The sequence below is a fragment of the Rhinichthys klamathensis genome, unplaced genomic scaffold (genome assembly GCF_029890125.1).
Source record: "Rhinichthys klamathensis goyatoka isolate OS25496 unplaced genomic scaffold, OSU_Roscu_1.1 h1tg000223l_1, whole genome shotgun sequence".
Taxonomy (NCBI): Eukaryota; Metazoa; Chordata; class Actinopteri; order Cypriniformes; family Leuciscidae; genus Rhinichthys; species Rhinichthys klamathensis.
Genome location: NW_026606747.1, coordinates 4,369,466 through 4,396,401, shown reverse-complemented (window position 1 = coordinate 4,396,401; position 26,936 = coordinate 4,369,466). Strand labels below are relative to the sequence as shown.

At 40.6% G+C, this 26,936-nt stretch overlaps 2 long non-coding RNA genes across 2 annotated transcripts; both read right to left on the bottom strand.

The window, feature by feature from the left end:
• Positions 1-6,974: 6,974 nt before the first annotated feature.
• Positions 6,975-7,328, bottom strand: LOC130097671 (uncharacterized). Its single transcript, XR_008808328.1, has 2 exons — positions 7,176-7,328; positions 6,975-7,021 (listed from the first exon to the last, which is right to left on the bottom strand). It is a non-coding gene; the product is annotated as an uncharacterized LOC130097671 (long non-coding RNA).
• Positions 7,329-13,427: 6,099 nt separating this feature from the next.
• On the bottom strand, positions 13,428-13,781 carry LOC130097660 (uncharacterized). Its single transcript, XR_008808325.1, has 2 exons — positions 13,629-13,781; positions 13,428-13,474 (listed from the first exon to the last, which is right to left on the bottom strand). It is a non-coding gene; the product is annotated as an uncharacterized LOC130097660 (long non-coding RNA).
• Between the last annotated feature and the right edge of the window lie 13,155 nt (positions 13,782-26,936).

Genomic DNA, 26,936 nt, shown 5'->3' with positions numbered 1-26,936 from the left:
CCCTACTCTGACTCGGATTGGCTGTCAGGTAACCTATCGGCATTAGGAATGATGATTGTTTTTTTAAAGCTGCGAAGCTTATAGAGATATAGCGGGTAAATGCTGGCCACGACCCCCCCCCCCCCCCCCCCCCTCCTTTTCGGATCTGCACAAATCACGTAGGTGACCCATTTTGGTTTTAAAACGGCGAATTTCGCCTAAAGGTGAGGAGTTTTCATGCCTGTTTAGGGAGCACTGCATTTAGAAGTCTTTCGTTCCAAAGCGAGATCTCAGTGTGTATTATTGATGGCATAAAGTTAAGCCCCCTTAAAGGTACACTATGCAAGAATTGTACCTTAATATAACAGCTTCAAAGTCATTTCGATGGAAAACAAACTCATAGTAGGGCGAATCATCCTGGTAGTAAAGCTTGGGGGGGACGCCGCTGGAAAAAACAGCAGTGTTGGGCAAGCTACTTAGAAAATGTAGTGAGCTAAGCTAGCAGTTACTCTACATTAAATGTAGCTTCACTACACTGAAGCTACCACACTGGGAAATGTAGCAAGCTAAAGCTACAGCGATATGGCAAAAGTAGTTTACTACATCTAAGCTATTTAAAAAAAAAAAAAATTATATTGAACCAACTTCATTCCAAGTCAATGCTATCTCAGTGATCAATAAAACTGTCAATCAAACATATAGACGGGCATAATTTGTCAGTTCACTTGTTTATTCAACAACTGTCCCAAAACCAATTTGGTAACAAAAAAAAAAACATAACATAACTATATAAAACCATATAACTATATAAAACTATAACAAAACCAGGTGTCAAGAGTGAGTGCATCTTTTCCCATTAAGTACAGTTCTCACGTGTCAGCCCAAGGATTGATATTGGTATGTGATGTCACACCATTCGGAGCAGAAGATGATAGTAATCATGAAATATGAAATCTGTTTTATTTTCCCCCACATTCCAAATTCAGTTTTATTTTGTTTTCATTTTTCTGGACTCCCATTTTAATGGTTAAATAAAATGTTAGTAATCAAAAACATGTGTAATTAATTGAAATCATGAAACGTATACAATTTAACAATAATTTATTACAATTTTAAAATAAATTATATTTTAAGGGCACTATGAAATGTTTTTTTTTTTTAAATGGTTGAAATTGTAATGACCAATTATTTAAAATGTAGGCCTAATGATTTAGGCAAAACTTTCTTCAAAGGTTAAACCAACCTTTTATTTTGACAGGGTGCCATGTAGACCTTTGAGTCTCTCTGTGTTTTTTTGATATGACGATAGTTTTTCTCAAATCAAGCTCATAAAGCAAACGTGCAAACTATTGCAAATTAAAGTGAAAGTAAGTCGCAGACAATACTCCTCATCATTAAAAGTAAAGAAACGAAATGATCTTATCAGGGCTGTTGCCGCGCTCTCTTACTGCGGTCTTTTGATTTTGAAATGAGCTGATCTATCAAATGCAGCAGCTCATATCTGTTGCTTTCGGTTGCGTGAACTCCATTAAATATGCACATAGCGCGATTTATATCCGTTTTGTGAAAATGCATTTGTGAGCAGATTTAAGTAGAATTGTTTTGATAAATCAGATAGCTTTCCGATCTGAGAAAACGCATGAAGTGGCCAGGTGTAAACATCCCCTTATGTGCATTCAAGTTCATCGTAACGTACAGCCAATAGATGGTAGTAATAGATGTAACACAGATATCATTTAGTGCTGCTAGTAAGTAGCTATAACGGTCTTTTCAACAACTTTATTGAAAACGAAAATGTCTTGAGGAGCATTTGGAACCCAGACGGAAATTTGATTTTGATTTTTTTTTAAATAAAGGCCTGCCTCTAATAAAAGCCGGTTACCTTCTGCAGTTTAGGTAAATAAAGGCCCCGGCTTTTATTTGAGGAATTACGGTATACAGAGGGTAAATGACGGAACTAACTAGACACAGGTGGAAGAGGGTTAACTAATCAAGGATAAACAGGAACAGGTGCAGACAAGGCAGAACAGAATGTGACACCTAAAGCCCTGTGGCAATATTTAGATCCTCGAAGAATCAGGATGAGCGAACTCCAAGATGGCAGCAATAAAATGAGGAGCTAAAGCAACAAGCAAGCACAAAATGGAGAAGGAAACCTGTGCATTCGGCGCAATGTTCTTGGTCATCACGAATGCGCAAACTATTTAGATGCGTTGCTGTCAGTTCAACATAAAAAAGTTTGTCCAGAAAACTTTGTTTAAAATAGCTGTTACATTTTGGAGAATTTTGTTGGACTAACATGTCCATGTTATGTAGATTCACAATTCCTATGTGACTCAAAAAGCACAGTATGCTGGACAAATGGTAATTTAATTTTTTACAGTGTACTTTCTTGAAAAAAAAAAGTATTCACCTGGAGGTAGTGTCCATTCTTTCCTTTGGGAGAATCCGGTACTGTCCATCACCTAATCGTTTAATGTCACCATTTGGACGTCTCAGAAATTCTGCCAGTGACATTGAACTCTTGAAGGGGCACTTGATCTCGAGGAGTTGTGTTGTGATGCTAATAATTACTTTAAAATACTTTAAAAACTGTTTTGGAAATCAGGAGTCCCGGATAGTGGATAACTTTTCAGTAACAAACCAGTTTTATCACCAATAATTAAATTATTGTATTTCTAAAATTTAACCGTATGCTGGAAACTGCCTCAAAGGAATCTGTGAAACTAACAGTAAATTTGCTTTTGTGCAAAAGTAGAGCCTATAAACAAAGACCAAATACAGCTTGAGCTAATGTGGTTAACTCTTACTTTAACACGATTTCAACACTCAGTTGGTCAGATAAGAGGAAGTTAACAAGGAGGGGCTGATGATGTTTAAAGAAAGAGTTGTAACTATATAAAGAAAAGAAAGACTGTCAGAAACAGAAAATGTCTGATAAGTGTGATCTGTGTCTGCTGGGCCTCATCGTTCTCTCTTCACTTCTCACAGGTAAAGAAATCTGTATTTTCTCTAAAGACATTTAATTGAACTAGTCTGGAAAGAGTTCATTTGAACATGCTCAGTTTATTCCTGCACACATTCACATTGTGATCTCAGAGTTATGTATTGATACATACAGGACATGCTGTATTATTCCTGATACCGATTATCTTCACATTAAGAGTGTCAGTGATTTGAACAGCTCCCTGATAAAGATAAATATGATATGAACTGTCTGCTTTCTATGCTGGTATGTTTTATGTGTTCATTTATTAATATGTAGCATAATGGTCACTCAAATGTAATGTGTTTCAGGTACCAGTGGAGACACTGACACTGATATATTCATCAGTTCTGGTGAAAATGTCCGTCTGCCCTGTAATAATACTCTTTCTAAATGCAAATCAACTACCTGGAACTATAACAGCTTCAGTCGTTCACCAGCAGTTGAACTGATTGCTGGAGGGAAAGTGAAGAATAATACAGGGAGACATGCGAGACTGAGTCTGGGGTCTGACTGCTCTCTGATCATCAAGAGCGTCACAGAAGAAGATTCTGGGCTTTACACCTGCCAACAATATGTGAATGACAGAAAACAAGGATCTGATGCTCATGTTTCTCTGCATGTTGATCATGGTCAGAGAGAGTTAAGGCGACTATGTATCAAATTTGATTGATTTACGACTTATCAAAAATTCCACACACCCCAGCGCCCGCCTCCCTCCCTCCCTCCTGACTGGACAACCCACTTTGGACACATGTTTATAATCCCTCACTATCCTCCATCCAAAGGAATCAATGACTGTTTTGGGGTGTTTGTGTGTTTTTAAGACATTACAGAGGAAATATAATAACAAGTCAGAGAGAGTTCATCCTTCACATACATCCTTTAAAACGTTCAAAGAAAAAAGAAAAAAAGTCAATGTTCAATCATTTAAAACGTTTTCAGAAAAAGTCAGAATGTCTTTCATGTATCAGAAAAAAAGGTAAAATGCATTTCTAAAACAATCTTTCAAACAAGCGTGAGCATTAAACCATATCAAACAACGGCGGTTAAAATTACCCACTGTACATCAAACAAAGTCTTTTCTAACATTACCATTTACTGTTAAAGAGTATCTTTAGTTTTTTTAGGCAGAACAGATCTGGGTGACACTTTATTTTACAGTGTCCGTGATACAGAGTAATTACTTAATTAATTACTTAGTAGTAGATGTTGTAATAACATGTAACAAAATGTAATTAACATGTAACTAAGTTATAGAACAGCCTGTAATTACACACATGTAATAGGCAGCTACTGTTACACATATGTAACAGGCCAAGTCAGTTACATACGTGTTACCGACTTGATACAATGTAATTATATAAGAAAGTAATTTGTACTACTCAATGTAACAACAAGTACTTAAATATGTTACTAAGGTGTGAAAAAAGCCTGCAGTTCCACATGGGTCATTTTGTACGTTCTGTGGGCTGTTACATGTATGTAACATAAAGTGTATCAAGGTTGTACTTAAAGGTGCTATATGTATTTTTTAGCGGCCTCTAGCGGTGATGTTTCAGATTGCAACCAATTTTTACAAGAGCGCTCGTGCTCGAACACAAGAGCGATCACTCATGGTACCGGCCACACTGAGACTTTCAACACACCGGAAAAAGGGTCACACAACATGCTGGAAACTCATGTAAACTCCCACTGCAATAATACAATAATAGGCTACTTTTATCAGCTTGAGGTTGAACTAATGCTCCATGCTCGCACCATGATAACGTTACATTGACTGCATTTAGCCGACGTGGTGTTTCACTAACTATTCGTGTATCTTTCACAATCAGCAATGTCAACATAGGTGAATGTATAATATGATAACGAAAACGGCTAGTGAACTAGACTGAACAATTTCAGTGTAACCGTAAGATCGTAGGAAGTAACATTACTGTACTGAACGTGTCTGGAAATGTGTATTATAAACAATATGATAGTAGTGGGATGAGTGACGTTAGACAGTAGATCTAGTACATAAAATAAAAGTTACATCCTAAAGCACCTACTTTTTGTTATCCTGGAACAGTCTTTTGTATTCATTTCATATCTCATGTATGTTGTAGTTTAACTTGCTATTTCATTACAGTTTACCATTATTTATTTTTCACAATAATTTATCACAATAAAAATAGCAGAGGTCTCTCCATAATTCAAACGCTCTGCCGATGTTGATCCGTGTTTTCGTCCTAAGTCGATCCGATTCACATTTGGCCTGACGAGCTTCAGCAGATACCATTTTGTTTTGTTTTTTATATTTATGTGGAGTTTGTTGGAGTGTGTGTTGTGCTGGAGGCAGGTCGTTTTTGGGTGTTATCAGACTCCATGTCGTCAGCTAAAAAGGAGAGACTCTCCGAGAGAGATGCAGGTCACATCCGATGGCTTTCGCAGAAAATCCGACCCGGAGACTTCACATAGAAATAGGAATACTGGCCTTCAGAGGTAATAGCAAAACCCGACAAGTGGATCATTGTAATGTGTGATTACAACCCCTTCACACACAGGCAATAAAAAAAAGGATTCATTTTAGAAGAAAAGTTACATATAGCACCTTTATGTGCAATCCATGTGTATCTACATACCTTATCCATCTGAATTAACCCACTAGTTCACAGCTTAATATTTGCAGTAGCTTCTTAATTACATTACACAGTGTATCAAGATTGTACTTAAGTGTACTTCATGTGTATCTACATACCTTAACTATCTGTACTTTGTTTGGGTAAACTCACTAGTTCACAGCTTAAATACATCATTTTTGTCATCAGCACAGTCCTCTGATGTATGCGCACACTATTTGTGTGCAGCCTGATTTTTGTGTTTGTGCATGGACGAGTGATTTGAGTGCTCAAAAAAAAGTGGACTGTGAAAAATTAAATATACCCAAGCCTTAAAGCCCCGTTCACACTACACGCGACCAAGCGACGCGATACCATTCATTTCAATGGGGAGCTGGCGATTTCCGGCGACACGCGCGACAGCGACCGTTGGCGACCGGATGGGGCGTGTCTGGCGACGCGACAAAGTTGAGATCTGTTTAACTTTATACTTTCGGGAGCGACAACCAATAGGAGCGGAGCGCGTATGATCCTTCTCCACATCATTGGATGTCATTCATAAAGGCAACCAGTAGTGGGAACTCCCACTAGCGATCTCTTCGCCAGCCACTGGCGACATGCAGCGACAAAGTCGCTTGTAGTGTGAACGGGGCTTTAGTGTACTTACGCTTTCTATCCACCTGTAAACCTTTATTGTTAAGCTTCAAAAGAATGTAACAGAAATAAAATGGCTTTTAAAACATTGCTAAGCAAAACATATTACTTAAACACATTTTAAGTGCATTCCAGCATACTGGAACTGATTCTGAAACAAATAATAAAATAAAGAAATAGCCCCAATATAAAACAATGAAACAATAAGGGGCTTATCTGTATTTGTACTTGATTGGCAGAAGCTTGCCTTTAGCTTTTAGCTCTTCAATTTTAGTACTGACCTCTGGAGTCATTGATTCTGCACAACGCTTTGAGTAATCTAAAAGCTTCTCTTTTCTGTGTTTAAATGGTGGGAGACTTTTTAAGAATTTTGGACAAGCGATTGCAATTTCAGCCAGGGGAGCAGACAGAGCCAGTGTGTTACGATCCACACCTACAATTTTGAAGGCCTTACTCATGCTCCCCTGACTCTTGTAGGCCTTCATAACTTTGTGGTACCAATGTACCACATCTTCAGTTGTGCGAGCTGTAAAGAAAACAAGAAAAACAGAATGATCAGCCATTCACTTTAAACTGACTAAAATAGGATTGAAATGATATATTAAATAGTTGACATTAATAAAAAATATTAAACACTTTTAAATGTGCCATTTGAATTCATTAACTGTACATTTGGTTAGCAGTGGTGTACTGGCCTTATTAGATTTCTCTGGCATCTAACTATCCAGTAAGTTAAACAGTGACTCAAAAACCTAGCTGGACACCACAAGTCGTTTCTGAAGTTTATGATTCAACTGTGAAACTGTAAAAATATACAAAAGATACAATCACTAAAAATGAAATTGGAAAATTACAGATTGACAACGTAAGGATAATTAAACTAAGAAAATATACATCTTAATATCAAATAACCTTCTCAAATGTATTACACAATAAATTTAACACTGTGTACTTACAGACATTGCGTCTAACAGATGCAGAGAAAGGTGATGCTCAAAGATGTCACATAGCTACCACATTTTGCTGAACTATTGCAGTACTACTAGTACTTCCTGCTTCCTGAACTAAGAGGTTGTCTGTGACTGCTTTTCAAAATTAAAGTCCTCACTAGAATAGACATTTTCAAAATAATAAACCTGAGAACCCTAAATAATTTCAGTCCTGCACACTCCCCGCCTGGGGTTTTTAGAATCCCAAATCAACTTATAACTTATCATTGGGAGACAGAAGAAGGACAAGTTCAGAGACAGGACGTGACAGGATTTTCTGAATGCCATCCTTAGTCACTTTAACGTCAACTTTCCTCACCAATCCATCTTTGCTTGGTGATGTTTTCACAACGATTGCCATTGGCCACTCATTTCTGGTGACTTGAATGTTCTTTACCAAGACAATATCCCCTTCTTTCAAATTAGTTTTTTTGTCTTGCCACTTTCGTCGGTGTTGCAAAGTACTGAGGTATTCTTTTTTCCATCTTGTCCAGAAGACATCTGCTAACCTTTGTACTTGTTTCCATTCTTCCTTAAGCAACTCATTACTCCCAAAGTCTCCAGGTGGTGGAGGTGTTGCACCTGTCTTTTGTGCCAAAAGAGTTGCAGGGGTGAGAATAAAGGGAAATTCTGGGTCAGAGGACACTGGGATTAAAGGCCGTGAATTCATCACTGCAGTAACTTCCGCCATGACCGTCGTCAAGACCTCATGTGTGAGACGGGAAGATTGGTCTTTAAGTAGCATGCAATCAAGAATTCGACGTGCAATCCCGATCATTCGCTCCCAGTGACCACCCATATGAGAGGCATGAGGTGGATTGAATATCCAGGTGCAATTGTGTTCTCTCAGATATTTCTGCACATTCTCTGAGCTGACACAACAATCATCCATTTTGAGTTCACGAGAAGCTCCAACGAAATTTGTACCACGATCTGAATGCAGTTGTTTAACTGGCCCTCTGATTGCAAAAAATCTCCTTAAGGCATTGATGAAACTACTGGAGCTCATTGCTTCGATTACTTCAATGTGGACAGCTCTTGAGCACATACATGAAAACATAACTGCCCACCTCTTGGAATTAGCTTGACCTCCTCTGGTCTTACGGGCTGTCACTTCCCATGGTCCGAAAACATCAACACCCACATAGGTAAAGGGTGGAGCTACTGTCAACCGTTCCACTGGCAAATCAGACATCTGCTGATGCTCTGTCTTCCCTCGCAACTTCTTGCAGATTACACACTTGTAAAGCAAACTGCGTATGCACTTCTTACCTCCTACAAGCCAAAATCCAGCAGCTCTGACAGCACCTTCTGTAAAGTGTCTGCCCTGATGTTTCACAGACTCATGATAATGTCGCACAATGAGTTTTGCCACATGATGTGTACCCGGGATGATAATAGGGTTAACTTCACAAGTTTCCAGACCTGACCTCACAATACGACCCCCTACTCGAATTAAGCCATTGCTGTCAAGGACAGGAGATAGTTTCCTCAACACACTCTTATGAGGAAGGTTGTGAGATGCAGTGATGCTTTTAATCTCTGTTGGATAACTCTCCTTTTGAGCATTCTTCAACACAATAATTTTTGCCTTCTCCAGCTCTTCTTCAGAAGGACCTTTGCAGCAGACATGCCATCCTCTGCAACTATCATCTTGCGAGCCTTTGGAGAAAGAGCTGGCAATGTGAATCAAACGTGCTATTGCTCTGATGAGAGTGTTAAAGTTAGAGAATCTGCTAAATCTCTCAGAATTCCATGTGACCTTGGGAACTTCAGTAAGGTTTGAAACCACATGTGGGCGTATTTCAGAATCTGAGGTTGGATCCACAAGCACAAATGACTGTTGTGATTCAGACTGAAGCTGAGAAATATGCAAGAAGTGTGGGCCTGTAAGCCATGAACTGGCACCTAGCGATGCTGCAGGTACAGATCTGGACCCGTGGTCTGCTGGGTTAAGCTCTGTGGGAACATATCGCCATTGTGCAGGCAAACTGGATTTATGTATACGTTGAATCCTGTTGTTCACGTATACATAGAACCTCCGTGTTTGATTACAAATGTAGCCTAGTACTACCTTGCTGTCAGTATAATACCAGATATGATCAAAGGTCATGTCCATCTCTTCCACAATCAACTCTGCAATTTCCACTGCTAATACAGCAGCACACAATTCCAGTCTTGGGACAGTAATGTCTGGCTGTGGTGCTAATTTGGATTTCCCAAATAAGAAGTTAACAGCTGTGTGACCATGTTGATCTGTCACCTTCAGGTATCCTACAGCAGCTATGGCTTTGACAGAAGCATCAGCAAAAACACAAAGTTCTTTACACTGGACATCGTACAGAGGAATGGGTATACAAACACGTGGTATTTGCAGTTCTTTCAAATCTTGAAGAGATTTTTTCTATTTTTTCCACTCTGCCTCCATGTCCTCTGGCAAAGGGGAATCCCAGCCCTCACCTTGTTTGGTAAGTTCCCTCAACAGTAACCTTCCTTGTATGGTGACAGGAGCAAGGAATCCAAGAGGGTCATACAAGCCATTCACGGTAGATAGGACTCCTCTCCGAGTGAAAGGCTTGTCATCATCCGAAACATGAAACATGAAAGAGTCTGTTGCAACGTTCCAGGACACACCAAGACTACGTAGGATGGGAAGGCCATTAGAGAAAAGCTGCAGATCTTTAATGCCCTCAGCACGATCTTCCAAAGGAAAGGCTTCAATCACATTTGGACAGTTAGAGATAATCTTGTGCAGTCTAAGGTTGGACACTGCAAGCATTTCTTGTGTACGTTTGAGAAGGTCGATCGCCTCTGCCTGTGTAGCGCATGATTTCAGCATGTCATCAACATAGAACTCCTTCTCCACTAGCTTTCTGGTGTCACTGCCAAATCTCTCTTCATGTTCTTTGGCTGCTCTCCGTAGGCCATAGATAGCCACTGCTGGTGATGGGCTATTCCCGAAAACATGCACACGCATTCTGTGATCCACAATTTCGCCATCAAGGTCATTGTTTCTGTACCACAGAAACCTAAGATAATCCCTATGATCCTCCCTAACCAGAAAACAATGGAACATGTGCTGTATGTCAGCAGTAATAGCCACAGGCTCTTTACGGAATCTCATCAGGACCCCTAGCAGGCTGTTATTCAAATCAGGGCCTGTGAGAAGTACATTGTTCAGTGAAACTCCCTCATATGGCGCACTTGAATCGAAGACAACTCGAATTTTGCCAGGTTTTTTAGGGTGGTACACCCCAAACAGCGGCAAGTACCACACTTCCTGACCTTGCTGAAGAGGTGGTGCAATTTCTGCATGCTCATTTTTTAACAAGTTGTCCATAAAATCCAGGAAGTGCGCTTTCATCTGTGATCGTTTGTTCAGAGTGTGTCGCAGCGCGAGAAGACGTTTGAATGCATAGTCTTTGTTGTTGGGTAGACTTTGTCTGGGCTCACGAAAGGGTAGCGGAGCAACCCAACTATTGCAGCTGTCTTGAAAAAACTCTTTGTCCATGATCTGAAGAAACCTAGTGTCTTCCACAGATGGAGCAATCTTATGATCATTTGCAGTGTAGGAGAAAACTGAATGACCAACACTTTCACCATCAGGCACTATCAGAATGTCCTCAGATGTGGTTTCTAAAGGTTGTTGCCATTGTGGATTAACGTCCAACTTCTCTTTAACCTTGATTTGACTATAGCATGGACTCAGAAAGCTGTGACGGCCATTATCTAAGATGAAAGTCTTGTAAGTATGAACTGAAGATGGCCTATGAGCTCCTCTGAGACACACATCCCCAACGACAACCCAGCCCAAATCCAGTTTTTGGGCAAAAGGGGCGTTATTTGGACCATTGATTTGTTTGCGTACTTTGTGTACTTGCAGGATGTCTCTGCCCAGTAACATAAGAATCTCAGCATCAGAGTCGAGAGGTGGTATTTCTTGTGCTATTTGTCTCAAGTGGCTGTGATGAAACGCTGCACTAGGAGTTGGAATCTCTGTACGATTGTTTGGAATCTGATTACATTCTAGAAGAGTAGGGAGAGGTAGACTTATCTTTCCATCAATGGACTCCACAATGAAATCAGAAATTCGTCTCCCCGCTGTCTCTAAAAGGCCTGCACATGTTTTCAGTGTGTAGGGCAATGGAGTTGTTTTGATGTTAAAGATGTCAAAGAAATCTTTTCTCACCAAAGAGCGGTTGCTTTGCTCATCTAAGATAGCATACATCCTCTTTGCTTTCTCTTTGTGTCCAGCTGGATAGACGGAAACTAGACACATTTTTGAACAAGACCGTGCACTCAGACCTTCTCCGCAGACTTCCGTGCACTCAGATGTAACCTCATGACTTTCTGATTTGTTTTTCTCCCCGCCATGCTCTGAGGTAGGGGTAGATGCCTGAGATTTCCAGGGGGCAGGGCCCGGATGAAGAGCCGAAGGATGACGGTCACTACCGCACTCTTTGCACTGAACTTCTACAGTGCAGTTTTTTGCAAGATGGTCTGTAGAAGAACAGCAACGGTAACACACAGACCGCTCTTTCAGGAACTGCATTCTATCTTGTAGAGATTTCTCTCTGAACCCTCTGCATCTTCTCAAAGGATGAGGTTTTCCATGTATTGGACAGCTTTTGTTCGGGCTAACTGATCTCTTTTCCTGTTCAGATGGTATTTTAGTTGAAGGATAAATTTGAGTCTTGTGAACAGATATTGGCATTTGTCTTTGTCTCTCAAATCTTTCTCCTTTCTCGTATTTCACATGAGGAAACGTACTGAAACTCGGATCTGTACGTGCTTTTGCTTCTGAACGAACAAAATTTGCAAACACTGAGAAAGGTGGAAAAGCAACATGATGTTCTTGCTTATATTTGGATCCAAATGACATCCACTTTTCTTGAATGTTATACGGAAGTTTTTCCACAATAGGATTTACCCCCTTAGAAGTGTCCAAGTATGCCAGACCTGGTAAGTATCCTTCAAGCTTAGCAGCTTCTAGTTCTGAGAGAATGTCTCCTAAATCTCGAAGCTTTTGTGGGTCTTTGTTTGTCACTCTGGGGAAATCTTCTAGTTTGGCAAAAAGAGCATGTTCAATTGCTTCTGGAGAACCATATATTTCTTCAAGCCTCTGCCATGTCATTATCAGTGCAGCTGACGGATTTCTGATGTGAACCGCTTTCAGTCTCCGTGCATGTTCAGAAGATTCTCTACCCAGGTATTTAATTAAGAGATCAAGCTCTTCTGCTGGGGAAAGACCCAAACCAGAAATAGCACCTTGGAAAGATGATCTCCATGCCCAGTAATTAATGGGCTTGTCATCGAAGTAAGTAAGCCCTGCTGTCACAAGTTGCGAACGAGCTAGATACTTTGCGAGGTCATAGGTAATGGACAAGGAATCTCCTTTATCAGGAGGTCTACTCTGCATTTGGTAGTGATAAGGAGGATACTGCATTTTTGTGACATTTTGATTCATGTCTGCTTCAAAGTCCATGTTTTGTGAACTAATCGGTACATTTTTTAAATCTGACTCATTTTTGATTGGACTTACTAAGTGAGAAGCTTGAAGTGGTAGTTGAGTTTCCTTTCCTCCACTAGATGGCAGTGTACCACCACTACTGATTTCGGATTGTGTTTTCACATAATCCGCTGTTCTGATTCGACTGTCCTCGATGGGAACAGGAACTGATACTCTGCTGGCTGCGCTACATTCTGTTTCTAACAATGCTTCCTCCAGTACCTGAGCTTCTACCAAAGCAGCATCCTTTTCTTTTTCCTCTTGCAAAGCCTCCAGTGTTGCTTTAAGTCGTGCCTGTTCAACTTTCAATTCTATTTCTCTTTTAGCATATGCTGCTCTGGCTTGTGCGGCTTCCGCTTTTGCTCTTGCTTTGAAAACCGCTATGCTGGCGCTTGAGTGGCGACTGGATGCCCTTGAAGAACGACTTGATGCTTTTAAGGAATGTGCGCTGACAGAGTGCACATCTTCAGCTGTGCCTTTAAGATCTGCTGAGTCTGTCTGACCTTCTGCCATGTTTATATACGACTTAATCACATGCAGAAAAATCTGATTGATGTGATAGAGACTTTGGAATGTTTAAATCTTGATTCCACACAGTTCTTGAGCGTCTTTCTCAGTCTGTTGTATTGATGTCTTTTCACTGTACTGGCCTTATTAGATATCTCTGGCATCTAACTATCCAGTAAGTTAAACAGTGACTCAAAAACCTAGCTGGACACCACAAGTCGTTTCTGAAGTTTATGATTCAACTGTGAAACTGTAAAAATATACAAAAGATACAATCACTAAAAATGAAATTGGAAAATTACAGATTGACAACGTAAGGATAATTAAACTAAGAAAATATACATCTTAATATCAAATAACCTTCTCAAATGTATTACACAATAAATTTAACACTGTGTACTTACAGACATTGCGTCTAACAGATGCAGAGAAAGGTGATGCTCAAAGATGTCACATAGCTACCACATTTTGCTGAACTATTGCAGTACTACTAGTACTTCCTGCTTCCTGAACTAAGAGGTTGTCTGTGACTGCTTTTCAAAATTAAAGTCCTCACTAGAATAGACATTTTCAAAATAATAAACCTGAGAACCCTAAATAATTTCAGTCCTGCACAAGTGGTATTCAAAACCTTTAAGTAAATACAAATAGCAATACCATAAAGTACAACAATCAGCTAAATCTATTGTTCAAGTATTCATTGTTGTGTTCACAAACACAGTGGCACCTGGTGTGCATGTTTATGCAGTGCAATACTGTTGCATCACCTCTTCTTGTACTTACAGTTTTTCTGAGTTGCTAAAACACTAAATCCCATTCTCTGAACCACATTCTCAATTGCCTAAAAAAAATTGTCAAATAAATCACTCTATCTGTAAAATATTAAACAAGTTCAGGTAGATAAGACACTGTTTGCAAATCTCATTGACTCTTTCTTTTTTTTTTTTAAACAAACACATTCTCACTCACTAAAACACATTTAGCACTGTGATACACTTATGTTTCAAAAAGCTAAACACGGGCGGGCAAAAGTTAAACACAACTGCAACACAGTTGTCATCGTTTACACACAACGGGCCCTATCTTGCACTCAGCGCAATTGACTTTGTACACCGGCGCATGTATCATTAGTATTTTGCACCCGCGCAAAGCGCACTTATCCCTCCACAGACGCACGTCGGTAAACTAGGAAATGAACTTGCGCTCCCTGGGCGGTTCAGCGCAAAAAAGGAGGCGTGTTTCGGCGCAAACATTCCCTAGTGCTATTTTGCAGTTCCAGAAAACAATTCCGCCACTGACCAGAAAAAGCCTAGTCTAAAGTCAGTGGTGCGTTGTTCATAAGCGCGCATGCTTGGCCATAATGTAGCGGGTGCACAACGCGCATACACTTTGATTCTCTCTTCAACACAGATGCAGCAGTTTAATAATAGCAATCCGCCATGCAACATGCGCACCTGCTCTTAAAGGGAATGTGAGATGACGCTCTGATTGGTTTATTCCACGTTACGCCCAAACCACACCTATGAATAATGAAGCTACTTCAGACCAACCCCTTTTAGACTTGCGCCAGGCGCAAGAGGCATTTATCCCGCCGGGAAAATAGCAACAGCGCCGGGATCCGCCCACAAAGTTACTTGCGCTTTGACACTTGCGTTTCAGATCGTTAAAATAGGGCCCAACGACTCAAAATTGTTCACACTTATGTCTAATGATGTGACCAAACCTATGTCCCCTTTTTTCAAAACTCTACACACAATTCCCAAAACTGCACTCACAAAATGCCTCACATCTCCTTCAAAATGTAACACTGCATTCAAAATGCCATAAACACATGTCAGAATGAAGCATTTGCATCAAATGGTAAACACTTCTTTCATAATAGTACATTTTTGGATATACCATGTAAACACTGTTGTTCTAAATCTAAAGCTCTTTGGTCTTTCATAGGCTTATATCTACATTTCAATACAATGTTCTACAGTGAAAGTAATCTTCTGAGAGGGCTAACAAGTCACTGTAAACACCATTGCAATGTAGAAACAGAAAATATTTATTAGGCCAAACATTACGGTTGTATACAGTAGCATACTATAAAACCATAAACATATGTAAACCAAAAGTATATTCTTTAGAATACAGTAAAGAACACAATTGTGTGTGTGGGGTATTACACGGGCATCCATCTCCAATTCTCTCTGTAACAGACAAAAGGCTATAGATGAGTAAATATGGTATGTCTGAAGTACTGGAAGTAGTGTTGCATACTCTACAAAGTCATGTCGCAGATTCTTGACTCTGTCAGAGTTTCACCTTGTAAAGTCGTTTCATCGTCACTTGGTGCCGTTGGAGGATGCGTTGTATGGTCGACAGGCTTACAGCATCGATGTTGTTAAATATGGTGTCATTATTCAAGATATGCTCTTATCTCTCGAATCTGCATTGTTGGCCAAAACCATATTTATAATTGCAGTCTCTTGTACATCTGTAAACAAGCGTCCTTGTCCTCCATGATGTCTTTGCCTTTCCACTCTGTACAGAATTCCAACACAGTATGTGTTCAGCATAGGAACTGTAAACAACTTACAAAAAAAGGTAGTACAGCATGATAACCAACCTCATTCATTCAGTGCAGTGCAGTGAATGATGGCTTAGAGTTACAAATGTTTATGCTATACTATGCAGTCATACGTATTTTACAGTACATTACTGTAATGCTAAAATAGTCATTAGATAGTTGCATACCTGTGTTTATTTCTGAAGGTTCAAATTATGGACGCCACTGTAAATCAACTCAAGTTGGGCTGGACTCTCAGTCCAGCTTCTCTCATGGTCAAACCGTGGTTGATCACATGATCAACAAGTGTTGCCCTAGTCCAGGGGTCGGCAACCCAAAATGTTGAAAGAGCCATATTGGACCCAAAAAAAAAAAAAAATCTGTCTGGAGCCGCAAAAAATTTAAAGCTTTATATAAGCCTTATAATGAAGGCAACACATGCTGTAAGTGTTATATGATCTTTATTAGCCCCCTAGTATCAAAATGATAAGTAGGCTACAAATTAAAGCTTAGATCGGGCCCAAAAAAATCAAGCCCGGCCCGGCCCGACACATTAAACGTAATTATTAGCCCGAGCCCGATTTTAACCCGACCATTTTTTAATGCGTGGGTCGTTATAACTGACGTTCTCAACTTTCTTTCTCCCGCCCGCAACATTTATGTTTTGTCCCGCTCCCGCCCGCAAATAGACTTTTTTCTGTACCTCCAAATACTTTCAAGTTAGCCTACGTGTCGCCACCATACATCCTCCTGATAAATTATTTGTTATTAAAGCATTAAAACACAAACCACTGTTAATTTAACATAAAAGAAAGCAGTTTACTGCGTGCATGGTTTGACTGAATGCGCGCAAAGTGCGCTCTCTTAATAATTCCTAAAAAGCTGACAGTTCATCGCGATCTCACACATCTCTGTTATTATCAATGAAGCTGACTGCACAATGAATCTTTCATAATATCCACACTTTGTTCGTTATAATTAGAGGATTTGCCAGCATACAGAATTCAGCACTGAACAAAAAAGTCCGTTTTGAGCGGTGAGGGGAGTCTATCTTAAATGCTTCTGATTGGCCATTGCGTTCAAGAAATCAACACATATGTCTGTGATTGGCTATATCGCTCAACGCTGCAAACATGTTATGAATAGAAATTCTGGCCTGTAAATCGTTTCTATTTTGTTTTAGTAGAGTGAGTGCATTACCGCACGTGCCCGCGCTCGCACTCGGCCATCAAATCTAGTCCCGCGCCGCACTCTATTGCGTTGGGAATGCTCAGCTATCTTTCTCTTTTTCCCCTTGGGATCCATGGCCCATGACACACCCGCCGGTTTGTTTGTTTGTTTGTTTGTTTGTCAGCCAGCAACCGGTCTGGCATCACGCCGATCTGACAGACAGGTGTGTCACAGTCTATGACGTAAATTCTTCGTTGACAGAAATGTTGAAATTAAATATTTATTATACACATTTTTACAACGTTGAAAAACTTTAAGAATGTTTGTCATGTTTTTCCTCCTACAGAAATTATAATAAAACAAAAAATATTTTTTCCATTTTCAAATTTTTGAAAAAGGACCAGGGAGCCACTAGGGCGGCGCTTAAGAGCCGCATGCGGCTCGCCGACCTATGCCCTAGTCTCATCAAAGATGGCTCTCCTTCATTCTCTTCTTTGCCTTTGCCCTCGCCCTCTTCTTCCTCCTCTTGCTCTCTGTCCATTGTTGGCATCCATTGTTCAAAACAGGTAATCTGACCTTTGACCTATTTATAGGCCTATACTACAGTAAAGCAGTGATTGGTAAGTGATCATTTAAGCAATTAGTGTTTGCACATGTGAAGAGTGTGTGTGTGACCTGGTGAATAAGTGTAGCATTTTGATTGGTTGTGTTTGGAAAAGGAAAGCAAGTCACTTCCTGTTAGATTTTTGTGTTTTAGGTAGATAATTGTGTGTAGTGTTTTGAAAAAAGTGTTTTATGCAATTGAAAACTGAGTCAAAGGCTGAGAAATAGCTTTTGGTTTTGGAGATTTGGTGTGTAGTTTTGCCCTTTGAGTGAGAGGTTTCAAAAATCGTGTGACATGAAAAGATTTAGTGTGTAAGCAGTTGGAAAAAACTGTAATACAAGTCAGTTCAAAGTGCCAAAATTTACTCAAAATGTTGCACTGAATGTTGATATCAACAGTGGATGGAAACAATATAAGAGGGAGAGCAGGAAGAGGATGAGTAAGAGGTGGTGAACTAGCAGGAAGAGGGGGAGGAAGAGCAGATGTGGAGAATGTTGTCAAGGCTTGATCTGGCTTCAGGGTTTTTCTCTTTGCCTGCAGAGATGACTTAGTCTGTGACGTGTCCTCAGTCCTCAGGCCGGACCAACATGCAGACGGGATGCTGAAGCAGAATAAAATCTGTTTTTTTTTTTTTGCAGTTGCACAACTCTTCTGAGTGTACTTTACTGTAACATGCTTTTGCTTTTGGCTTTTGCTGTTGGGTCACTGTATTTTCACAGTATGCAAATGCTGAATATTCAGACATTGAATAGCCCTACTATACAATATTCAGTAAAATACTACACTTGCAGTGCCTACATTATACAATTTATTTACCTTACTACTGTAAGTTGTGATTATTATACATTTTTACGTAATTGCAAAGTTTGTTTACATAGTTACAATATACTTTTTTTCTGTGACTGCATGCTTTGGATTCTGTGTTATCTATTTTTCTCTGCAGTGTCTAATGAATGATCTGTAGTGTTTATAATATTGACTCGCTGTGTGTATGTAGTTTGAAGATTTGGTTTTGTGTTTACGGTTTTGAGAAAGTGGGTGATGGTTTCAAGAAATGTGTTTTAGCAATTACGAAAAAATTTCCATCCTACCACTTGTGTTTAGTCATGTGATTAGTCATGTTGATTGTGTAAGATATGGTGTCTGTGTTCTAGAAATAAGCTTCCCTCACAGATTTACAAGTACTGCACAGATTCTTAGTATTTTGTCGATTTTAGGAACAAAATGAATATAGGGACAGTTTGAGAGAGGATCCTGTACAGCTTAAAGGAGTAGTTCACTTTAAAATGAAAATTAGCCTATGATGTACTCACCCTCAAGCCTGACATTGTTCTTTCAGCAAATTCAATCGGAGTTATATTAATAAAATGTCCTGGCTCTTCCAAGCTTGATAATGCCAGTGGATTGCAACCAACAGATTGAAGCTCAAAAAAGTGCATACATCATCATAAACAAACTCCACAGGCTCCGGTGGGTTAATAAAGGCCTTCTGAAGCAAAGCGATGAGTTTGTGTAAGAAAAATAGTCAAATTTAACACGTTACAAAGTAAAATTCTAGCTTCCGGCCGAACGGCCATACGCAGTCGACTTGTGCCTAATGTGCAACTTATGATGTCGGAAGTAGAGTAGTGTGTCATGGCGTAGTGTAAAAATCTGCAGTACGTCGCATTACTCCAATAAGTTGCGCTTTACACTTAAGTCAGATCCGTATGTCCTTTTGGCCAGAAGCTAGTTATTTTACTTAATAAAGTTATAAATACAAATATTTTTCTTAGACAAACTCATCGCTTTGCTTCAGAAGGCCTTTATTAACCCCCCGGAGCCGTTTGGAGTTCGTTTATGACGGATGGATGCACTTTTTTGAGCTTCAATCTGTTCATATCAAGTATGCACCAAATGTAAGATTGCCTTGATCGTGGCCCTCTGGACCTAGACTATTTGGAGTTTGTATGTTCACAGGAGCTTGTTGTACTCAGTGCAGTGTCAAGCCAGCTTCAGATCCCTCAAGCAGTGTCTGATGCCCTTACTTTGCATCGCGTAGTCTCTGTGTAAAATGAGAAGAAAACATGTATAACAGTTTCCCTGGAGAGGGGAAATAGTGGCCACCCCAGAGTTATTCTATCCCATGAATATGTGTCTGAGCTACTTAATATGGGCCTATCTGTGAAGTGCATTGCCAATTTTGTAGGGGTTTCTAGGTGGACACTGCAGAGACATATGAATGATTGGGGATTTTCTCTGAGGGATCTGTACAGTGACTTAACTGATGATCAACTTGACGTCCTGGTGTCAGACATTCACTCCAGCAACCCAAATGCCGGGTACCGAATGATGTTGGGACTGCTGCGGCCACAGGGACATCGAGTGCAGTGGCAGAGGGTTCGTGCATCAATGCACAGAGTTGACACTGTAGGGATTGTAACAAGAATGTCAGAGTTGCGGTGTGTGGTACGCAGGACATACTCTGTCCCAGGCCCCAGATCGCTGATGCATATCGACACAAACCACAAACTTATAAGGTTGGTTGTGTTTTTCAAACAAATCTATTGCCTGTTCACAATGTATAAATTAAGGTGATGTTTATACACGTTTTTTACTTGCTTAATGTAGGTACAATATGGTAGCCTGGCAAGCCAGACCTACATCAAGATGTAAGGTCTGGGAACTCACAATTGGCATACCTCAATCCGAGGGGCGGGATAAACGGCTGTCTTTCAATATCCCTCGGCACGCAATAGGACAGCGCTACAACCAACCAGAGCAACGAACGGCTGTGGATGAGTGAGTCCCATGCGTTTTTCCACCAGCGGAGCTAGTTGATATATTAAACTTTTGCCGTATCCGATCGTCAAAACTCCGAACACATCTTCCTTTTTTAAGAATGACTTAAGTGACGTTCTCTTAACTCCAAGTCCTCCAGAGTCGCGGCCAAATCCGATTCGAAAGACCGCTGTTCGCCAGCAGCATCTTCTTTGTTTTCAAGTAACTTTAGCAGGGAAATCACCTATGGAAATCACGCGTAACCGTCACATCTCTGCCGTCATTGTTAAGCCCGCCCACCAACTCTATACATGTGATTGGCCTGACCAGAGTTTGGTTTTTCCAGCTCGAAAAGCCAACGGAGAGTTGCTAGACCACACTTTGCTGCAAAATAATTTTTGCTGCCGCTAGGGTGCGTCTAGATTTCTAGGCTAACAATATGGTGATATTTGGCAGAATTGATGGCTTTTCCAGGAAGGTAGTGATAATCATTTAATGGAGGTCTTTATTTAAAGTATTAACAATTATTTGAAAAGTAGTTATTTGTTAAAGCTAAAAATAAGTATTTTAGTATTTCAATATAAACACTTTTAGCTATTACTAATTATTATTGTATGATGAGTTATTCTGTATTATTCCTGTAGATCAGTGGTTCTCAAACCTGTCCTACTGTCTCAAGTCTGAGTGCCTGTTCGTCTGGGTGAGGTGTGGATTTCCTCACAGGAGTGTTGTTAATAGGGTTGGGTATCGGTTGGGTTTTATCCGATACCAGTACCTACTCTGTATTTTTTAAACGGTTCCGGTGCCTAAACGTTTCTTGAAACGGTACTTAAGAAAATGAAACCGCACACATTTTATCAAAAAATAATACCCTTTTATTTACAGGGCCAAACTGGACACAATATTAACTTAAATCTTTAAACAATATAAATACAAATAATAATAAAACCAATATAAAATAAAAATTCACATTTACATAATATCAAATAAAACAATATTGTATCAAACAATGTAATAATACTGGAGAATACAGGCAGAGCTGCCAACTCTCACGCATTGACCGTGAGACTTACGCAATTGACCCTTTCACACGCTCTCACGCCACACATCCATTTTCTCACGCAGAGAAAAATCGCGGACAAAGGACACTGACACCGACAGACAAGGTTACTTTTGATATGGAACAAATCCACAGCTGTCAGATTCTGTCAATATTTTTACGAGATTCACACAATAAATAACGTTTTGGCTCTTTGAAATGTGACAGATCGCTGTAGCGCGTCAGTTCAAACGGCACGTGATACAGCAGCCTACAAATCCACTGCTTCTTAGCTACGCAGCGTTGAGTGAACCTATGAAAGAGAACATCTCTGGTTACTGGTGTAACCTATGTTCTCTCAATAGGGAACGAGACGCTGCCAAGCTCCTTGCGCTGCCGACCAGGTTCCTTTTTCGGCAAAGAAACCTGAGGAGCAGATGACACGCGCGCGCCAACATAATATGACGACGTAAGTGCGTCGAGGCGGCGCCCGCGCCATCAGCCAATGAATTGGCTTGATTCTATATGGGATTCAGACTATCGGCACACCAAGAGGGCGTTCTGATGCGTAATTTTACACGTGAAATGCAGCCAAACCTTGCGAGCAAGAGCGCGCATGCGAGACAGAAGAGACTGTGCGTGTGTGTGTGTGCCTAATTAAGTCAGGCACCGAAATCAGGCACCGAAATTGTCGTTCTTATTCGGCCTGGTTACTACCGTTTACGTCGGAACCGGTTCCCTATTGGCACCGAGTTTCGGTACCCAACCCTATTTGTTAAGTGATTCAAACCGACCAAAGTAATTATTGAGTGCGTTGAGGAAGTCTGTGTTGTCCTCACAGGGTAAAGGAGCAGCCTTGCAGTCTGTAATGGTCTGGATGCCTTTCCACATGCGTCTGTTGTTTGTCGGGTCATGGAAGAATCCCTGGATTTTCTGACCATAGGCACGCTTTGCTGTTCTGATGGCACGGTTCAGGTTGGCTCTGGCTGATCTAAGTGCCTCTCTGTCCCCACACTTGAACGCTGCATTTCGTACCCTCAGTATTGCACGCACCTCATTGGTCATCCAGGGTTTCTGATTTGCCCGTGTGGTGACGGTCTTGCTAGCAGAGACATCCTCCATGCATTTCTGGATGTATGCAGACACAGATTCAGCATACTCCTCTACATTGGTGTGTTGGTTTTCAGTTGCAGCTTCCTTGAACATGTCCCAGTCCGTGCACTCAAAACAGTCCTGTAATGCTGACACAGATCCTGCTTCAAAGTGGGTTTTCCTCTAGTGAGCAGGGGCCTGTATGCAGGAATTAGCATTACAGAGTGATGGTCTGAGATGGTGGAGCCACGGTGGGGGCGGGGTGCTGCCTTGAATGCTGCCTTAATATTTGTGTAGGCTCTGTCTAGTGTGTTTGAGCCTCTGGTTGCAAAGTTCACATACTGATGGAAATGAGGGAGAACGGTCTTCATGTTGGCCTGATTAAAGTCCCCAGCAACAATGAAAACACTCTGGATGTGTAGTTTGCAAGCCACTGATGGAGCGGTAGAGCACACTCAAAGCATCCTTGGTGTTAGCACTGGGGGGGGGATGTAAACAGCAGTGATGATGACGGTGGTAAATTCCCTGGGCAGATAGAAAGGTCTACATTTTATGGTCAAAAACTCAATAATGTCCGGAGAGCAATGACTTGAAACCACCTTGGCATTTTTACACCAGCTGTTGTTATTGTAGAACACCACCACCCCGGGTTTTACCACTGAGAGGTCAGCTCCTATCCGACCGAAAAGTTGTTAGCTCCTCCATACTAACAGCGTCATCAGGGATGGAGGAGTTTAGCCATGTCTCAGTCAGAATTATGGCACAGCAGTCTCTCATCTCACGATTTGTAATTAAATCCAGCTTCAAGTAATCCACTTTGTTCTCCAGAGAGCGGACATTGGCGAGCAAAATGGATGGAAGTGGCGTTCTGAATGGGCCTTTAGGTTGGCTGTTAGCCCTCCGCGGCTGCCGCGCTTCCGCTTCCTATCACACCGTCTCCGTCTCCTCCGGGGGCGGCCCGAGCTGATTGGAGCTCCCGCTGCTTCGTCGGCCGCTGGGTCTTGTTGGCATAGCAGTCCGAGGCTGTTCAGTGTGTGCAGAGTTGGGATGTCCACTGTCGTTGATATGCAGTATACACATAGTTCTAGGATAAACTGCCGATCGTATGTTAGGCTCCAATTACAACTAGGTATGGAAAATGGGGACTCCAATTACAACTAGGTATGGAAAAGTTACCAGGAGTGTACATTAAAAAAAGAACAAAGCATGTCTAAAATATATATATATTTTTTTTAAATGTCCGCTGTTAGAAGGGACACACATTTTTGTGGTGCTAGAACTTTGGGCTTACTGCATGTTGAAGCAGATTATGAAGAAGCCAAGTCCTGTTGGTTTCTATTAACACAGGGAGATCCCATGCCAGTGCCAATTCATTTACATCTGCCCTCTGATCCTCTGAGAGTCCACTGCATCCGTTCTTGGATTCTTCATCTTTATAAAGCTTTCAAATTAAGATGAGACCCATCACAATTACATCTAAATTGTATTTCTAAATACAGTGCAGTCTAAATTATTTTCACAATGACACAACTTTTATTTTGGTTTATGAAATGCATCAGAGTATTTGACATACAGTAGAAGAGACTGGTCAAGCTTTAATTTTAAGGTATTTACATGAATACCTGATGAACTGTGTTCAATGCATGAACCTTATAAAACATTCACTCACTTTACTGTGTTCCAAAGTAGGTGGACAATTATCTGATGGCTGACGTTTGGCTAGTTGTGTTCTAAGTTTATATATATATTTTAAAAAAATCAGATCAAGTCTGATTCTGTATGTGGCACTTGCATTACATCTGTTGCTATTGTAACCAACTCCAGGGTTGCTACTTTTCCAGACTTACATTTTCAAACCACTCTGAAGATTTTTCAGACCATATTTAACTGTAGTTAGATATAACTGTAGCAGTGAAGATAATAGTCTTTAAATAATATTATTTTATTCCTTCTTTTTCATTGCTTTTTTCAAAATGGTAACATGCACTTTTTACGTTTTACACATTCACCTCTTGACACATTAGTTTGATACTGCAAATGTGGTTTGATGTTGCACGAAATTGCAAGATAGTCACCAAAAAGTCTTGAGTGAAGTTCAAAAGAGACTTTAAAAACAGTTGAGTAATGAAAATGTCGTTTTCGACAATCACTAAATAATCACAAAACTTTTGCCAAGAAAACACTCTTTTTGTATGATACATTTATTTTATTAATAGGTCATTTCTACAAATTATTTAATTTCAGAAAACTGAATTGGTGCAAAAGTCTGGAAACCTTTTTTTTTTTCTCCTATACTTATCCAGACCTGGAAATGACTGAAATCAAATTCTATACTTCCCATCCTTTTTTAAACTAACTAGGAACCCTGCTAGTCCTAATTGAGATTCCATACAATCTCCCCATTAATTTTGTTAAGATAAAACATGTGGACTTTGTATAAAATAAGATGCATTCCTACACAGTTCACCTGATATGGATGTTACCTAAAATTAAAGCTGACAATATACGCTTTCACATCTTCATTTAAATACTATTTACTAGAGTACAGAGTAAACGGCAGAAACTGTCCCTAATGGATTGCATTGCACTTCTTGGTACATACCGATCTGATGGTCTCCTTGATGTCTATAAATTAGTGCTGTCAAACGATTAAAATATTTAATCGCGATTAATCGCATTAATGTCATAGTTAACTCGCGATTAATCGCATTTAATCGCACAGTTTTATCTATTCTAAATCTCTCTTGATTTCTTTTTGTCCCATTATTTTTTCTCATTTTAATGCTCTTATCAACATGGAAAAGTGGATCGGCTTGCTTTGTGCAAATGTTTTTTATTGAAAACAACATTGACATATACTGTGTTCAATGTCACACTAACATTCTCACTTGGAGCAAATAATCTCTAACACAATGTAACACTGTCCATCAATAAAAGGGTGAAAGAAATACTGACGAGGTCCTGATATTGACGAGGGGGCGGAGAATTCACATCAGCTGTGTGTGTGTGTGTGTGTGTGCTTGGCCATCATCAAGTGGTATTTCAGACTGGACGTGCTGCGATGATGATAGCTCAGTTCACAACGACAAAACACACAGATCACTTTGGTCTTGTCAATGGAACCATTTGGCAACTTTTTAAAAGTAAACTTTCCATTCAGAATCTTATTGGCATCCATTTCGGCGTCTCGCGCTCGTCATCCACTCAAAACTGGACGTTTTGAACGTTCCTATAACATTCAGAAATAACGTTTTTATAACTTAATGGGAACGTTATGAAAACGTTCTTATAACCTAAAATTGTTAGCTGGGGAAGAGGAGAGATTCGCGATTGCACTGAACACGTTTTAAGTGCAGGCACAGCGAGCCCAGAGAAAATTCTTATGCTACGTTCACACCGGACGCGAATAGCGCGTCAGGCGCGAGTGATTTCAATGTTAAGTCAATGCAAAGACGCGTTACGCGCGTAAAAAATTCCTGCGGCGCGAATGAGGCGTAGAGCGCGGCGCGGTAGACGCGAATACGCCTCATTCGCGCGTCAAGTTCGCGCGAATGGCGCTTTACGCGCGAATGGTGCATTTTGTGCATTCACGCGTTTGACGCGAATTCGCGTCTGCCGCCCGAGTTGAAAAATTTGAACTTCTGCGTCAATTCGCGCCGCGTTAACCAATCAGGAGCCTAGCTGCTTGCTGCTGTCACGTGGTGAAGTATCTGGATGCTTCAATAAATTATTTTGTAATTTGACAGTGGTTCTAATGTAGTTCTAATGCACAACAAAGCAAATATTTTATCACATAAAACTTGATTTCAATATAGGCCTATGAGACATATTCATTTTGTATTGAATGCTATTTATTCCATATCTAGATTAGGCCTATATGAAATATTATTATAATGTAAAGACAACCAACATTCGTGTCTGGACAGTGATGTGTGTGAGAGAGAAAAAAATCACAGGACAGATTATCACTTTTGGAGGCTGGCTCCATTTATCATCAAAACAAAAATAAATGACAGATTAGGTGGATGAGGGCGAGGGTGATCCTCGCTCCGATGCGGGACAATAGGTCATCAAGCTGGGCGCGGGACAGGCGGAAGTACCGCTGACAGCGGCCGTCATCCAGGCGCAGCTCCTGGAGCGAGCAAATGGAGAAACTCGCCACACTGGGTTCGCCTTTGAAGGGTCTGGTGGACACAAATACGGCGACGATGACCCCTACGCCGCCGTTCTGCTCTCGTATTCAGAATATATGCTATTCAGAGCAAATACAGAGCGGTGACTCTCTCGATGAATGCTCGATCAACATAAAAAAAGATGGCCGCCAACGGGTTTCGATTCAGACGCGCGTAAATTTCGCTTCAAAGTTTTGTTTTTTACGCGCGTCAATTTCGCTCTTGACGCGCGAATGGATTCAAAGTGGTCAAGCGTATAACTAGACGCGGTAGGCATGAATTTGACGCGCTATTCGCGTCCGGTGTGAACGTAGCATTACA